Source organism: Leiobunum rupestre, chromosome 7 (genome assembly GCF_980474605.1).
Source record: "Leiobunum rupestre chromosome 7, qqLeiRupe1.1.hap1, whole genome shotgun sequence".
NCBI lineage: Eukaryota > Metazoa > Arthropoda > Arachnida > Opiliones > Sclerosomatidae > Leiobunum > Leiobunum rupestre.
Window position 1 is genome coordinate 52,877,069 of NC_143390.1, and position 17,628 is coordinate 52,894,696.

General features: G+C 35.4%; 1 protein-coding gene across 3 annotated transcripts in view; it reads left to right on the forward strand.

Annotated features, from left to right (window-relative positions):
• Positions 1–799: 799 nt before the first annotated feature.
• Positions 800–17,628, forward strand: part of LOC149937234 (alpha-(1,6)-fucosyltransferase-like) — a 51,448-nt gene continuing 34,619 nt past the window's right edge. For 2 of the 3 annotated variants that reach the window (XM_090152809.1, XM_090152808.1), the window contains exon 1: positions 800–1,085. The gene's annotated coding sequence lies outside the window, so the exon portion shown is untranslated. The remainder of the gene's footprint in view (positions 1,086–17,628) is intronic. The other variant, XM_090152807.1, reaches the window with a different exon arrangement.

Below are 17,628 nucleotides of genomic sequence, written 5' to 3' on the forward strand. Positions count from 1 at the left end.
TCTCCAGCCAATTAGGTTGGAGACCGGTAGCGTCATCCGAGGGGCCCGCTATATAAGAGACGTCGGGACACTGGACTCTCTCTCTTGGGTAGGGAGTGCGACCTAACCAGTCACATCTTTCCTATTATCTCTTCTAGAGAATTTACTTAGTAGCCATGCCTTGTAACATTTCGTAATTATTTATATATATAATAATAAATATTTTTTTATAGTTTAACTATCGTACATGGTTTACACATAAGCCGACAATTTCCAGGCTTCACAACTTGAACCACTAATCAACTGGACAGAAAGGAAACAAACTGGTCGCAGACACAATTTTATCAGTTTACTCATGACTGAATAATTTTAATCTATATTGAATCATTTTAATCTGTATTGAATCATTTTAATCTATATTGAATCATATTAATCTTGATTGAATCCTTTTAATCTTGATTGAATCATTTTAGTCTTAATTGAATCATTTAAATATTGATTGAATCATTTTAATTATCATTGAATCGTTTTAATCGTGATTGAATCATTTTTACCATATTAATCAGATTGATTCATTTTAATCATGATTAAGTCCTTTATAACATATTAATCATCATTGATTAATTTTAATCATGATTAAGCCCTTTTTACCATATTTTAATCTACTTTGACCATAACTATAGTTTAAAAGAAAAAGACCACTATATTTAAATAAATAATTTTTGTGCACTTTTAATTATCGTTGCTTTTCCTTTAAAGCTATATTTTCTTTATCGTTTTTTGCTAAGATAACGATGTATAGGTTTCGAACGTTATACGCAACGTGTTACGTACGAAACAGTTGTTGCCACGTCATGAAGAAAAAAGGGCGTTAGATGGCTTTTTGGGCGTGATTCCATTACCATATTGTGATTTAAACTTGATCAAAGTTATTACTTACTACAAGCAATGCTCCATTTTAATTATTGAAAAGTGAAAAAAGTGAGAGCGGGAATCGCTTCTTCTTGAAGCTCCAGTCGATTCACCGTCGATCACCACTTCACCGGCAAATGTCCCATCGGAGCAAACGTTTATTTTTCTAATTTGCATTATCTCTTCTTGTTTGGGTCAGTATTGTAATTTTTTATTATTTTTTAAAAGTACATTTAGCCTTATTTGGTCGTATTTTTATTCTTTAAATACTGTGTACATCAAAAGAAAAGCGAATGAGAAAAAGTCTAGTTTTAAGTTATCGATGGCTGAATACATGATTTTTTCACGTAATAGAAATGCCATCCTAGTTAACTTAAAAATGTTACGATTTTAAATTATTAGTTATAAGGAAAATAATTCTGCGCACAAACGTCTCTATTCTACGATTATAGAGATAGTAGAGAGCCTAGTTTTGTACGTGCACGGCCAACTTTGGACACGCGCTCCCGCGCTAAAGCGGACGTTAAAATAATTTCAAATCCCATTCAAATAAGCGATTATAAAAACTTCCACTAGGGGAGCGAGGTATCCTTAAAAATTACATTTTAATACAAGGCGAAAGCGTGGAAATCAAATTCATTTCGATTGTAAAGCTTATTTCGCGTGTCTTCTTTCAAATTTTATTTTAAGTAAGTATATAAAAATGTAATTTCATTTTGTTCTTCCAAACCTCCGTTACGTATTTTAGTCTAGAAGATAGCGGGTGTATTTATATGAAATCGTGCACTTTGTGATGAAACTATGAAATTTTGGGAAAAAATTCGTTAAGGTTTATAAAACCAAAAACACATTAAGGGCATTCGCTCTCTCTGTTTTGGCAGTTTTGACAAGCTGTCATAGTCGCAGCAAAATAACAATGTAGCTTATTGAACTCATCTAGGACAGAGATTCACGGTTAAAAATACAATTTTTATCGATTACTGTTGATATAAATATGTTTCAAATGCATGGAAAAAATGTTTCAGTTTGCATATTTCAGATCTTTATTTAAGGGGGAAGACTACAGTGGCCATTGTCTACTTTCGCGCTATTTCAAGCTGAACTCTTTTAATTTTGTATTTTATCTTAAAATTAATATTTAAGTGTAGAACAGCCTCTTGTTTAGTGCTTAAAATTATTTTGACAATTTTAAATTTAAAAGTAATTAGGTTATTACGTTTGAATTCGGACCCCTGGAGCTAAACAAGTTGGGCAAGCGCCCAAACTACCCTTTAGTTAGGACCTTATATCTCGTTAACTATTAATATTAGAATTATCAAAATGATTTTAAGCACTACAGGAAGGCTCAGCCTAATAAGAAAAATTAAATTAAATTATGTAATTGTTAAAGCAAAAACGTTCAGCTTGAACGAAAAAGAGGCTTTTACTGTATTCTTCCCCCTTAATGAAATGTATATAAAGTGTCTCGATTTGTTCGATAGTCTTATGAAACGATTTTTCGCGTTTTTTTTTAATTTATTTTTTCACCGGTAGGTGTCACACAAAATGTTGCAATGGAAAAGTTGTAGAGCATAGTCAAATATTTAAAAATAAATCTGGTTCGGTCGTGGAAAAACAAGTTGTACTAGGAACCAATAGCCCTTAAAGGCCGACTACATAAATCTTCGGTTTACTCTGTCTTTCACTGGAAGTAGGCTTACTGCAATACACATGTGCCATGCAGTCAGCCTACTTCCAGTGAAAGACAGAGTAAACCGAAGATTTATGTAGTCGGCCTTTAAAGTAAACAATCTTAAATAGAATGCCTGGATATGCAGATGACTGTGTAGTCAGTCTCAAATTTTCGACGCACTTTTAATTCTTCCCGAAACTCTAGTCCCACATTAAAATTAGCAAGTGTAGCTTACTTGTCAGGCTATTTTTGAGGGAAACAGAAAAGAAAGACTTTTGTAGTTCCTGCGTTGAAAATATTTCCTAGCCAAGTCACTGCTCTCCTTTACTGGATTTTTTTAAATCAAATAGGGGAATTTTAATTACCCAAGCCATCCATTTGTTTCATTTGTATCATTTGTATCAATAATAGTTACCTTCAAACAAAGAGCATATCCTTACAGTTTCAGTTCTCAAGTAGTATGCGATGTAAAACATGCCTTTTGCCAAAGCTTGAGCTGTGTCCAGTATTTTATTGCTTTAGTTCAGATCATTCAAAACTAATAGCAACCAACAATCATTGATCCCGCCTGTTCTTGATAACATATCTAACACAATTTCTCCTAAATATGAAAAAGTAAAAGATATTGTATATAATAAGCATGTGTCCAGAAAAGAACAAACTTCAGTAAGGAAGGATACTTTTGTTGATAAACATTCAAGTTAATAATTCTAATACACTGCTTTACCACTCTACTTTAGAAACAGTTTCATTTAATATTCAGAAATATAATCAACTTGCATTACATTTAATTTTAAGACTGTACAATATAATTACCTACATTTCGTGTCCTATAATAATATTGGTCAAGCATTCACGTGTTTTTGATATTGTATTATTGAGCAATATTGTGTAAGTTGCTAGCCGCATCTAGTGGTGATACGCAAGTTTTATTTATATTATTTCAAAATATAAATTGCATATTAAAAATATTTAAATGGTAAAATATAATTCAAACAGAACTAAAATATGATTTTACTCTTTCATTGAATAAAATTATAAAAACCTTTTTGAAAAATTAAGTTTTTCGTCAAAAATAGTCACTTATTTCTATTGGCGCCAATGAAAATATTTTGAGGATAACTAGCGCTGCGCTGGTGGTAAAATTCTTTATTTGCAAAAATACAGCGATTGTTACGGCTGTTATAGCCCATATTCAAAGTCGACCATAGATTCAATAATTAATATATATCTAATGTTTTTCAATGGGATCAGTCCCTGCATTCAAAAACTTGGGCATTTTAAGCTCGAAAGAGCGAAGGCAAACAGTTCACAATTAACACTAAAATTTAAGACACTAAAATTAAATTGGTGACAATTAATCCTTTACAGAAAATAACTCTTTAAAAGATAATGCGATGGTAAATACGAATGAAAATATAACGCTAACAGTATAAACATACGAAGCGGAACGAGCTTCGAGGATAAGCTCTCAACATCAAGGTGACCTGTTTTTAACTTTTCCTCGAAAACATTTTTTCCGAGAATTTTTCTCTATGTTTTACTGGCTATTTCAGATTTTAACCCTGGTTACTTTACAAAGGGGGAAATGGGGAACAATTCTACTGATCACTTGATTCTTATGTTAGAGACCGAAACGCGCCCTTTTTCAAATGAATAGATACGCCTGAATCGTGGCACAGATACCGCCACGGTCTCGGACCAACGACCCCTTCTGTTTTATAGGCGGGACTCGATGAGTCAATACCGAAATTACACCTTTTCTCTCGTCTCTGTTGTTGTTAATAAAATTATTCTGTAATATCGTAACTCGATCGTTAAAACTTGAATTTAACTCGTGAAGTTATCTAAAAGGTTATTGGCTAGTGGCGTTTCCACTTGCGCAAATTAAGTCGGAGTGTAATGCATAAAATCAACAGCCTTAATATTTAATTTAAACATTCAAATTATTTAACTTTTCTTACATTCTAAACTTAACGACTCTGGGTATCTTCCTAAAGACATTTAAAAATTCTCAGAATTATACCTCCAAGAACCTTCCCTGCCTAGATGCTGGCCGTCTAGCTGGCAGGTTAACGGGGTTACCCCTTCTTAGATCCCTCTCTATCGGTGGTCGTTCTGTAACCTCTGGCCACGGTTCTCATTTCGTTTTCTTCTTGCCGTTCCGCGGGTTCGTCTTCATTGCGCTTAGCGACTCGCCCTCTCTCACCTATTGTTATTTCTTTAAAGTAAGGACCCATTTCCATCTATTTTACCCAAAACGTTGAGGTTTGCCTATCAAGTTGCCAATACTTTCTTATTGATATGTTTTATTTTATTTGCGAGAATTCGTGGGAATTCCGCTATTAAACTTTCAAGCAGTGGCGTAGCTTCGGATTTTGGGCCCGCCAGCAACTAGACTCCATGGGCCCTTTTATGGAATTTACGTTAATGATTTTATTTTAAAACAGAGGTACATTAAAACGATTTTCTTCTAGCCTTTTTTGAAGCAAAGTCGTATATTAAATTATTTATGTTCATATCGGAGGCACGTTCTGCTTTAATGTTGAGTAAAGCCAGTGCTGAAAGCCGTTCTTGAGACATTTTGTTTCGCAGATAATTTTTAATTATCTTTAATTTTGAGAATGATCTTTCGGCGGAGGCCGATGTTACTGGTATCAAAAGGGAACAGACTTTACTAAAAGTGCTACTCATTTCGGAGTATGTTATCATTGCTAAATTAGTTAGCTCTCTAATCGTGGAAATAGTTGCAATTTTGTCTCTAAGTGTATTGACGAATAGTACCAGTTGCATCGGCAACGCGTCAGATAGGTCTTCTTCGTATTGCTCTTGAAGTGCTTCCGATTTTTTTTAGTAGATCTTCTTTGATTGTAAAACCAACATTTTGGGTTGCAGGAATGTAAACCTTTCGGCAATTGTTCTAGCGCCAACGAAACGAGATTTAATTTGATTAATTATTAAATCCGTAACTTTATTGAATACCGAAACTTAGAAAAGATGTTCACTGTTGGAAAACCGGAAATCTTCGGCTAACTAGTCAAAATGTCTTTTGGTTTTTTTTTGTCGTTTCTCTTTGAACGTTGGTACTATATTCCATTTTTTGGCGATATCTGTAGCCTCAGATTTAACTTGGTCGTAATTGTTTCTCAAACTTTCTAAATTTTCTCTACAATCTGATAAAATCTGTAATGCTCTTAATAAGTCAATATCTTTTGATTGCAAAACTTTCGACGCTAGATTAACTTAGGACAATATTACAAATTCGAATGTTTCCATTGTCTCTTTTATTCTTAAAGCTTCGTCTCTTTCATCCTTTTTCTTGCTTTCCAAAATAATTTTCGTGAGCGCTTTAAGAATGTCAACGAAACGTTCCCGAATAGCCAAGAGTGAAAGGAGACGACCAGACCAGCGCGTCGGGTTCAATCTTTTAATCCTAATCGTGGACTCTCCTGTAAAGGATGCCAATAATTCCCAACGGTTAAGACTTAGTCCGAAAAATGTGTAAGTCTCCTGCAAAATAGCGAAAAAGTTCGATATATCTCTTATTTCGCTTGAACCAGATACGGTGTCGTTGATAACTAAGTTTAAGTTGTGCGCCGCACAGTGGACATAACAGGCATTCGGCTGAATTGCTCTTGTGCGGCTTTGTACCCCAGAATAGACCCCACTCATTGTGCTTGCTCCGTCATAACCTTGACCCCGACATTTTCTTAAATCTATTCCATTTTTTTCCATTTCGTTCAAAATGTTTGAGACTACACCACCTGCTGTTCGGTCTTTAAGGTCATAAAATCCAAGAAAAGTTTCTTTAATTCGGATATTTAATTGTTTATTGGAATCGTTGGCAATGGTTACGTAAAGAAAACAAATACTTAGTTGGTCAACCTTGGTAATATCTTGGGTACTGTCAACAATTATTGAAAAAAGGGAGCGTTTTTTATCTCTTCCACTAAAATGTTTCGTAGGTTTTGCCCTAAGCATTGAATAATTTCATTTTGTATCTGAGGGCTGAGATAATTAATCTTGCCTTTAGGAATATCTAAAACTTGCTTCATAACTGGGTCATATTCTGCAAGAAGTTGTACGTCAGACATGAAGTTACCATTGTACGTATCTTCTAATCAGCTGTTTCTCTATGACCCCTGAACGCGATTCCACTTTTAGCGAGCTTCAAGCTTATTTTAAACAAACGTTCCAAAACCTGACGCCAAAAGACAGTTTTACTACGCAAAGCCTTTTCAAGTTGCGCGTCGATTTCTAAAGTTATGTTTCTATACCAGTGCTCTTTTAAAAAGCAAGAGTCAATGTGACTAGAAGGAATTTCATGTCTTTTAATGGCTTTTGAAAGACCTTGCCAATCACGCAAACCGTTACACCACGAAATATACTTATTTTTAGCGAAAAGCCAGCAAGGCTCACAATATGCAGCATCGAGTTTTGGAGAATAACATAACCAAGAGGTTTCAAATTGTAGACCGGATTTAGTGGTCTTTCGGTAATATGACGATGAAAATGACCTACCTTTACAATCTCTAGGAAATGGGCCTTCTGGTCTGCAGGGTCCGTGATCAATGATAACCCTTTTAAGTCGTGTGCCATTTATGATGCCGATGTAATGTCCCAAATCCGTTGGATATTTTTCTTTGGAAAGAAAATTAATATCATTTGATTGATTTCCTGCAGTATTACTCGTTTCAGCTAAGTCTAAAAACTCGGGCGATTCCAGCCTTTGTCCTACGTCCAAGATTTCAATTGATTTGCGAAATTCAGTGGTGTCTGCGTCTTTTTTAAAATCTGTTTCGTGCCCTGATGTCTCGTCATGGGTAATTTTGCATAAATTAAGATCGGTAGCTGTACCACTGACTTTATCATCAGGCTTGGAATCGGCTGACCTTGTGAAAAAGTCCGTTAACTTGGGAATTTTATTCAATTCTTTTTGCAATTTTTCATCTTTCTCTTGGCGAAGTTTTCGCTTTTCTGCCCCACTTTTATGTTTCTTCTGTGATGTTGAGCTATCAGTACCTTCAAATTCTGTGTGAAAATTTTTCTCCTCGATATTTACTGTTAATAAAACTTAATATCACTTTTTATAGATTATTGTTTGTCAAAGATTAAAATAATAATGAAATTTGCAACGAGCGCAAGCAGACGATGTTGAGTGAGGTCACTGCCTGACTGCCACGGCGGAATTCAATGCACGAACTTAATACTTAGTTACTCTACAAAGAAGATAAATCAGCAACGACTAAAAACGCGAAGACGTTCGTCCGGCTCCGGCGTAATAAAATTTGTATGAACTTTAGGATAGAAGTCATAGCCGAGACAAAGAAGCTTAATACATAACTAAATTATTACTTTGGGATATTTTTAAGAAGCAAGTATGGGGCGCCAAACCGGAAAAAACTAAATAAGATAGTTCTAGATATATTTCAGTTTTCTAGGAATATTTCAAGCGTTCTAGACACATTTCAAGCGTTCCAGACCCATTTCAGTTTTATAGACCCATTTCAGTTTTCTAGACCCATTTCAGTTATATAGACCCATTTCAGTTTTCTAGACCCATTTCAGTTTTCTAGACCCATTTCAGTTTTCCAGACCCATTTCAGTTTTCTAGAGCCATTTCAGTTTTCTAGACACATTTTACGAAGCTCTCTCTAGGTATTTTACGCGACGTTCTCTCTGTATATTTTACGAATCTCTCTAGGTATTTTACGCGACGTTTTCTATGTATTTTAGGGTTAGGGACTTCGAAAACTTTCGTCTTCAACAGTGAGAGAGAGGGAAAACTGCATTCAACGGTTTCAGCCGCGTATTCAACTGAACGATCGCGCTTACCAAAAGAACGCGTCGTCGCGGTGACTGATAAATTCATCTCAGACACGGGCTTCCATTTTGGAGGATCGAATGGTACCGTTGCGGTGGTATTTATTATCTGAAGTCTTAAACCTTTAATAGGTGTGACGTAATCCATAAGGTCATAAATGAAAAGAGACTTAAAACGGTTTTAAAATTCACAATTTATTTATTTGAAAAATCCTACGTTTCGGAGGAACTGTTCCTCCTTCTTCAGCTGGATTTTTACAAGTCTATAATGTGCTTCTCTTCACTTCCGTAAGGTCATAGATAAGCTGCGAATTAGCTGAAATCTTTGAAGCAACCCGCGGCTTGATTAAGGGTACTTTAATATCGAATAAAGAATGTTGGTTTTTAGTGTTGTTTAAACTTAAAATTAGCTATTTTCTTGGTCGGCATATACCCATTTTACCAATTTCTACTTTCTAAGATATTGTAACCAATTGTTGGTACACGTGTCCTAATTTGAACCAATAGCAGATTAGGGCAGTGATTGTTTAGATTTCTACGGTGGTGACCTCCATTAAACGAAAATAGAGTTACACCAAACCGCGATTTGCTTTAATGAGAGCTAGGCGGTCGGAATACAAAACAAATGGGTCACGTGATACTATTGTAGCCAATAGCAATGCTCGCGTTAATTTAAATGTTATAGATTCTCGTGCTGGCCGTTTTGATACGCATTTGTACTAGTCTTGTAGTCCATATCATTATTTAGTCCGAGGGCACCGACATTGGCCAAAATCCCGTACACATCGCAAAAGGTTGATTTTAAAAATCTTGAAATCAACGTCAAAATCTCAAAATCATCAAATCGTTTAGAATGATTTTGAAAATTCACACAAAAACTCGAAACCACGTACGTTGAAAATTCCGAAATCGCTTTCAAAATCCCGAAATAGCTTTTGAATTTTCGTTCCGTTTCGATCTCGATAGACTGACGGGTTTCTCTAAATTTAAACTTTGCTCATTGTTAAAGGTTCTTAATTTCACCCTTAAAAAAGCTTTTATTTCTGGAGGGTTAATTAAATGTACCTACTCAAAGAAAGGTAACAAACAGTTTTCGACAAAATTGCGAATGAGTCGCCACCAGCCCACAGCTAACCCAAAATTAGGTCAAGAAAATAGCTAATTTTAAGTTTAAACAACACTAAAAACCAACATTCTTTATTCGATATTAAAGTACCCTTAATCAAGCCGCGGGTTGCTTCAAAGATTTCAGCTAATTCTCAGACTTATCTATGACCTTATGGATTACGTCACACCTATTAAAGGTTAAAGACTTCAGATAATAAATACCACCGCAACGGTACCAGTACCATTCGATCCTCCAAAATGGAAGCCCGTGTCTGCCATCTATAGTCTTTATCTAAGATGTATTTATCAGTCCCCGCGACGACGCGTTCTTTTGGTAAGCGCGATCGTTCAGTTGAATACGCGGCTGAAACCGTTGAATGCAGTTTTCCCTCTCTCTCACTGGCGAAGGCGAAAGTTTTCGAAGTCCCTAACCCTAAACTACATAGAAAACGTCGCGTAAAATACCTAGAGAGATTCGTAAAATATCCAGAGAGAACGTCGCGTAAAATACCTAGAGAGATTCGTAAAATATCCAGAGAGAACGTCGCGTAAAATACCTATCTAGAGAGAACTTCGTAAAATGTATCTAGAAAACTGAAATGTGTCTAGAAAACTGAAATGGCTCTAGAAAACTGAAATGGCTCTAGAAAACTGAAATGGCTCTAGAAAACTGAAATGGGTCTAGAAAACAGAAATGTGTCTAGAAAACTGAAATGGGTCTAGAACGCTTGAAATGTGTCTAGAACGCTTGAAATATTCCTAGAAAACTGAAATATATCTAGAACTATCTTGTTTAGTTTTTTCCGGTTTGGCGCCCCATAAGCAAGAGCTACTCAGTGAATTCAGTGACTGACAATTAGTATTTTTCAAATGTATTGTCCAAATTTTGAATGGGCCCCCTAGGACCGTGGGCCCGCCCGCATTGCGGGCTCTGCTCCCCCGTAGCTACGCCACTGCTTTCAGGGCGATTGACATAAATGGAATAGGTGCTTAAATAAAACATCTTCCCAGAAATTGCCAAGAAGTAATATTTCCGACAGCCAGGACTCATAAGTTACTATTTATATAGTGCTTTTTGAAATATTAGAAAGCTGGAAAATTTTCTCGAACATAACATCGGTTCTTTGCTAAGCCTTAACATGGCAAAAACGTTACCTGGTTAAAAGGAAACACTTGTTGCATACCGCACTGCAAAGGTAATAGGTTTAGTTCTAAAGGAATTAGTTTTCATCTTTTTAAAAAAGATAATTTTATACGAAATGAATTAACTCTGCCTCCATGAGAAGCCTTAAAATTGCCCGGTAATATAAAAACATTCCGTATAATTTTAATTATTTATACCATAAGAGGATGATAATAATAATAATATTATCTTCTTATACTTAGTTTTAGTAACATTATATATTTTACCTTAAAATATATTATCGAAAATTAACATTAGTATATTCCTTATACACGTGAGCCGACGCGTTTCTTATCTGACGCGAAATTCTCATGAGGGCAAAAACGCGTCTCCATTGGCTTAAATATGACATTTTGACTAGCCATTCTAACATTTAACCGACCGACCGGAAATAGTTCCTTCAAAGATGAATTAGGAGAGGGGAGTAAAAACCGAGGATCTTTTATTGAAGCGTCCATTGCCGTGCTGTAACGCAAAAATTGGTATATAACGTAAAATTAGGATTAAATACCGAAATTGGAAATTCTAGTTTTAACCAGGTTTTAGAAATCGTTTCTTGAGGAAGAGGTTTTTTCTCGCGCCCTTCTTTACTTAACTTGACTCCCCTCGAGCTTAATCCGGTGCCTAGAAAAAAATGCCATACCAAGGGTACCTGTCGATGCCAATTCGATAACACTGAGGGGATGAAAATTTGGTTTTACTGAATTTCTAAAGGTCCTATCGAGTGGGATCGTATATCGTAGTAACGCGTATTGAAATCGAAACGGATTTATTTAAAAACAATAACTTTAATAAACTGGAGGGCAATAATTAAAAATTACAGTAATCTTACTAAATTTCGCCGCGACTGGTAACATACATGTACTCTTTATTCTCCAAACTCGCGGGAAGGAAAATTGGGCGCGTATGACCCGTTGGAAGTGAGAAAAAGATCCGTTTTTGGTTTACTAAACAAAAAAGGTAATGCCCGAGAAAATGGGGGGGGGGGGGGGGGGCTGAGTAGGTTTTCCAAGAACGGATTGACCAGCGAAAGCGGGCTATAGTTCATAAGACGGTGGGGGAAAGGGGGGGGTTACTTTAAACCAGCTAGGGAGTGGGGAAAAAGTAAAACGACCTTGGGGAATATTGGCGATAAAAAGAACGGAAAAATATACAAGTTGTTTGAAATATTGCCGTACACAAGAGAACGAATTGAAGTAAATGTTTAAACATTAAAAATTTTTAACATTAATATTAAATTGAAATATATAAGGGGAACTGCTGTGATTTCTAGTGTGCACGGGGAAATTCTTAGTTAGGATAAATTAGATTAGAGATGCCAGTGCCACCCTGCCTAAATGCCATCGTAGATATCTGTCAATTGCAAAGTTTTGTGTTGTGCGCGTTTACCGGTGGTTTTAAATTTCTTACCCCTTTTGACCATTGGTCGGGGACAGCTCCACCTTCAGCTATGATTGGACCTGATAATCAAAAAGTAAATTCACGTGGCGACCATTGGGACATAGTCCCAATTCAGGTCGCGCAGACCGCTCTCGATAAAATCGCGTGAACCTGAGTTTGCGATAAAGATTGGATGTGAAATGAATTCGTGAGTGCGCTTCCTCGCTAACGCGACATTGCCAGTTCTTCCTCCGAGGAGCCTGAAGCATCGGAGTATGCCTATTCAACCGAATCCCATTTGAAAGAATTTTTCTAGCAACAATTTCAATTTATAGCCATGGTATGATTCTTCATAAATATCTGAATTTATGAGTTTCAAGGATATAACAGGGTACGTGACGAATTTAATTTTTTTTCAGACTATAGTACACTTTACTTTAGTAAATACGAACTTGTAGGTCATCCATCACACGGGACCGTTTTGAAAGTTATTAATTGGGAATGTTTTGGTGGTATTTTAAAAAATTTAATATTGTTTGTATGCAAGTACAGCATGTAAATTTTTTGGGGCGAAATACAAATTATTGGCCGTTACTGAACATCACAATTATTATTTAACGCAACCGCGTCGAGAAGTTTGATAGGTTAGGTTAGGTTAGGTTAAGTGACAAGGGGTTCCCGAAAATAGACTTTTGTTCCTTTCCCAAAGCCCCTGTTTTTATCCCTCCTACGAATTTTTTTGATATTACTACATACGATAATAAAGTAAAAATTTGAAACTCGGACCAAATAGATCTTAGAGTCAAAAACCAATTCAAATGGAATTAAAATAGCCAGAATTTTAAGCGGTAGACACGTTTCGATCTTTTTGGAGCTCATCAGTACCGCGCAGGGAATTATAGAATTGTTATCGTCTGTCACTTGGATTAAGAAGTTACGGTGAAGATGCGTTTAAAAATCCTTACGAAGTTATACCTGAATATGCTCAAAATAAAATTAAATCGGTTATGATAGATAATGTATTTTCTTTTGGTCCAAATGAAAAATTAAAGTTTTATCTTTACATTAACAGATACTCCATCCTCTAATTGATTCGTTGATTTAACTTAACTACTTAGATTAAAACTAATTTTCTTTACATCAACAAAACGACTGACTTCCTTATTTATATACGCATGGTTTCCGGCTTCTAGAAAGCTCCATCACGAATCAGGATAGGGAGGCGCCATCTATATTTGTATCCAATACAGCGGATGCCGGGATCTTTAAAACCACTTCATCCGTTGTATAGTATTACACCATCTTTTCGAAAATGTAAACCAAAATAGCTTTATGGATTTTCTTTTCAATGTAACCAGAAGATCAAATGCTCTTTCTTAAACGTCATAAAAGCCAATTCAAATAATATCATAAGTAATACCAAAACAATAAGTATGACAATTATCAAACGTTTCATGGCACTGATTTTCAGAGCTACTGCGCAGTCAAGATTTAGTTCAGCATAGAGAACCATAGTGTCTAAAATATGTCCAAGCTTAAATATACTACTACCAATATGATTATATACTACTTGGTTTTTTTGCATGTCCAAATTGTAGGTTGACGATAGTATTATTAGAAAAATTACAATACCAAAATATAAGGTCATTAAAGCAATTATGCTACTAATGACAGGGGCGGATCCATAGGGGGGGGGCGATGGGGCGATCGCCCCCCCCCCCTTAGAATACTTGAAAAAACATAACAAAACTTTCCTAACTGCCTAAAGCGGCAGCTAAACACGTTACTTGTTCTGCCTTTTCAATCTACTCTTTACGTGTTTTCACATTTTAGAGAGAGACTAGAGTATACTAGACTTTCTAGTTGTAGAAAGTACTTCGTTTAAGCAAACGAAAATGAGAGCTCCACGTTACATTTTCAAATAGGCTTCGAGGTTAGAAACGATAGCGCCATCTACTTTAATACCTGCCAACTAAATTTGTGAAGAAATAGCAGACGACTTTTGAACGCCCATGATCGCCCCTCCTTACTTGATGGCCTGGATCCGCTCCTGACTAATGATAGTATTAATATTAGAAATTTATTCACAAGATCAAATAAGTCGAATTACTTGGATTTGGAAAGTAGTGTTATGTGTTATGCTAGTCAATGTAAATAGTCAGTATTCTAAGCATCATGATATTAAATTAGTCTAGTTAAGCGATTCTTAATTGGAATAGATTTGGAACTTCAAAAGAAATAATAACATGTTTTAGTTACAGTATTGAAAACTAGTCTTTTGTACCACCCTTATTTTCAAATTTGTAATAATGCTAATTTATGCATTGATAAATTTTTTCATATTCAATCTAGTTGTAGTATAATGAATATTAAAAAAATTAAATGAATAATACGTCTCTAAACAAACTATTTAAATAGTTAGAATTTTGCAAATTTTCATGACCATAGAATTAAAAATTTGTCAATATTTAACTATCATTATTGCCAAAACGGAAATAATGTCATTTAAGAAATCTTTATTATTTGATACCAATTAAATGAACCTTCCCTTTTTGCGGCATCAATTACAAATTTTTAGGTTCTGCAATGGTAGCTATATTTGGTCTTTTACGAGTTATGTTCAACAAATTAGCCTAAAGTAGTTCATCGTCATTAGTTAATTTGAAGGTAAAAATATTTTAAAGAATATCGTTAATGAATATTTACGTCTCGATGGTTTTTTGCGAAGCCTGGTATGCCATTCTCCAGTGGCTTTGAGAAAATACAAGTTGGCAAGCCAAAATATACCTCTTCTCGGAAGAATTGTCCCTAGTGGTATTAATTTCTCGAGATGACCCGCAATTCAGAGTTATTTACTAAAACCATAATCCCGGTTCTATCCCGCCCGGTATAAAATTTTAATTATAATTAAAATAATTGAGACGAAACAACCGATTATAAATTATTCAGAATATTATAAATAAAGTATTTGTATTTTTCTCGCTTACGAAATAGTTGCCGCATCTTTAACGCTCATTTTATTTCAACACTCGCCCTTGATGAAGATACCGTAGAATAGCTATATTCGACATCTGGTAGTGGATGACTCGTAGACTTCCAGTTGTCGTTGTGACACATATCGCATGAAAAAGACCAATGCCGTCCAATTTACAATATCATATAATGACTCGCACACCCAGGAAATCAATGACTGCATTAGGAATCGTAGATATCCAAATATCCACACCAAATGTATTAACAAGAAGCAAAAACCTTACCATCAACAAAGCACATAGAGCCACTTGACTAAACGACAGCTCGTATATCAATAAACGTTAAATAAACGGCTTTGCATTATTACAACTATGTTTAAGACGATAAGAAAACCCGTAAATAAATAACAAAAAACTAACAAAGTCGATCACCCACAGGTTCTACCCTTTAACCCTCTTATCTCTGCTGACTGCGCTAAAACAAGATTTGACCTTTAAAATTTCATACGTAAAAAATGTAGACTACGCGAGCTGTGCGCTAGTAAAATGGCGCCAATTCTCTGTGCATCTAAAATGTATCAGGTTGCGGCTTAAAGAGTTTCAAGCTAATGGCCAAGTTATAAAACAATGTGATGCTAAATACATTAAACATTTTATTTATAACAAAGCTTTAACAAAGTTAGCCTTGTCTCAACGTCACACACATTCAAAATACGCAGAAGTAACGTTATACTACACCCAATGCAATATCAAACATTAAAGTAACAGAAACAAAAACCAAATAAACATCTACGTAATGTGTTTATAATCTTTCCACCCAAACAAATATTACATTTATTTTTATCCCGGTTTTACTGGTATTTAAACTTTAGAGATGTAGACGCCAATGGCTCATCGGTAAAACGTCCGCGTCATAAGAATGTACCCCGGGTTCGATTCCTGACGACAATCATATTTAACTACAAATTGATCAATTTCCTTATTTGACAGTTTTATACATATCAAAAAAATAAAATGGTACAGGAAAAATTGAAGTTAATAACTTTAAAACGGCTTAAAACACTTTCGCCAAGCTGTTTTAGAAAAACACTATAGCTTAAAAACACCACAGCTTAACAAGCGTCGGTGGCTCAGTGGTTAAAGTAAATCTCTTGCACGCAGCAGGCCCAGGTTCGATTCCCGGCCGGCGCCACTAAATCGCATACTGTTTCCGAGACGAATACAGTGAACAATTGGTGGAAACCCTGCCATTGGACGTTGAGAGGTTGTCCGTCGCAAAAGTCAAAAAGAAGAAGTTGAAGAGAAAACGTCCGTACAAACACAAACACAACAGACTCAACACCCACAACCGTCATAACACAAACACAACAAACTCAACACCGACAACCGTCATAACACAAACTCAACATTCTCAATCTCCATTACAATAACTAAATATCCAATCCAACTTAGTTAAAACTGTCGCGACGGTGAGCGTTAACGAAAAAAACCATCTAGACCAAACCCAATCGCAAATTAATTACGTCGCACGGTAGTTTGGCCAACCCTTCGACAGTCCTAGCAACTGCGAGCGCAGAGATTTCGAGAAATTGCGTACGCAATGATTAACCTTTGCACGGAAAATGCGAAGGCAGACAGACACGGTGATTGTATAACCCCTCCTAGGGGGTAATGAATTCGGAAAAACTGCACGGCTCGCTAACGCTAGAAGTTTAGCGAATTTCACATTTCTTAGAGGTCGGCGGAACAAATAAATTAACGCAAAAATTTCAATTAATCATTAAAATTAGTATTATTTGTTTTATACGAATATTCCACTGTTTAACATGCAAAATTAATAATTTTTTTCGAATATTTCTGAATAATTCTCGGTTATGAATAAATATAAACAATCGTATAATTTATTATTCAAACGCCGACCTCTAACATTTCTAAAGCGCAGCGTATTTATTATCTCTGGTAAATGGCACTCAAAAACCAGCCTCCAAAACGTCGAGAAACGGGCCAATGTGCAGTTTATTTATTATTCCTTGGACCCAATTGATTCCTTTTACTAATCATTTGTTTTTTAACGATAAAGATAAGAAAAAGATCACTTGTATCAAAAGTGCCATATATAATTAGAATAAGTAGTGTGTAAATTACATTTTACGTAAAACGAAGGTGTTTCAAACTGTCACCGTTATTTAAACGAAAGTTTCTAATTGAATTGGAATATTTTTAGTCTCCAAATGTCTTGAAACAGGTACAATTTTCATTAAATTACAAAAAATTTAATTAAACTATTTTTAACAGACGCAACGCATCTTCGACAATCTCAGTAGTAATAACAATCCTAGTAATTTCACAACGGGGTGTGGACTCTCATCAAAATAATTTTATTGCCATCTATTTGAAATGGTTTTTATTCTGAATTTCATTACTCCCATTGTTCTTGTGGGTTTATTTATTTCCATAGTGAAAATTGGTTTATTATTCTTTATCAGTAAAAAATTTGGATTTTTTCAATACAAGAACTACTGCCTTTTAGTTTATCGTATGAAAGTGAAATGATTACCGTGGTAGACGTTATTCGGAGTCAAGAGCTTACTCAACCAAAA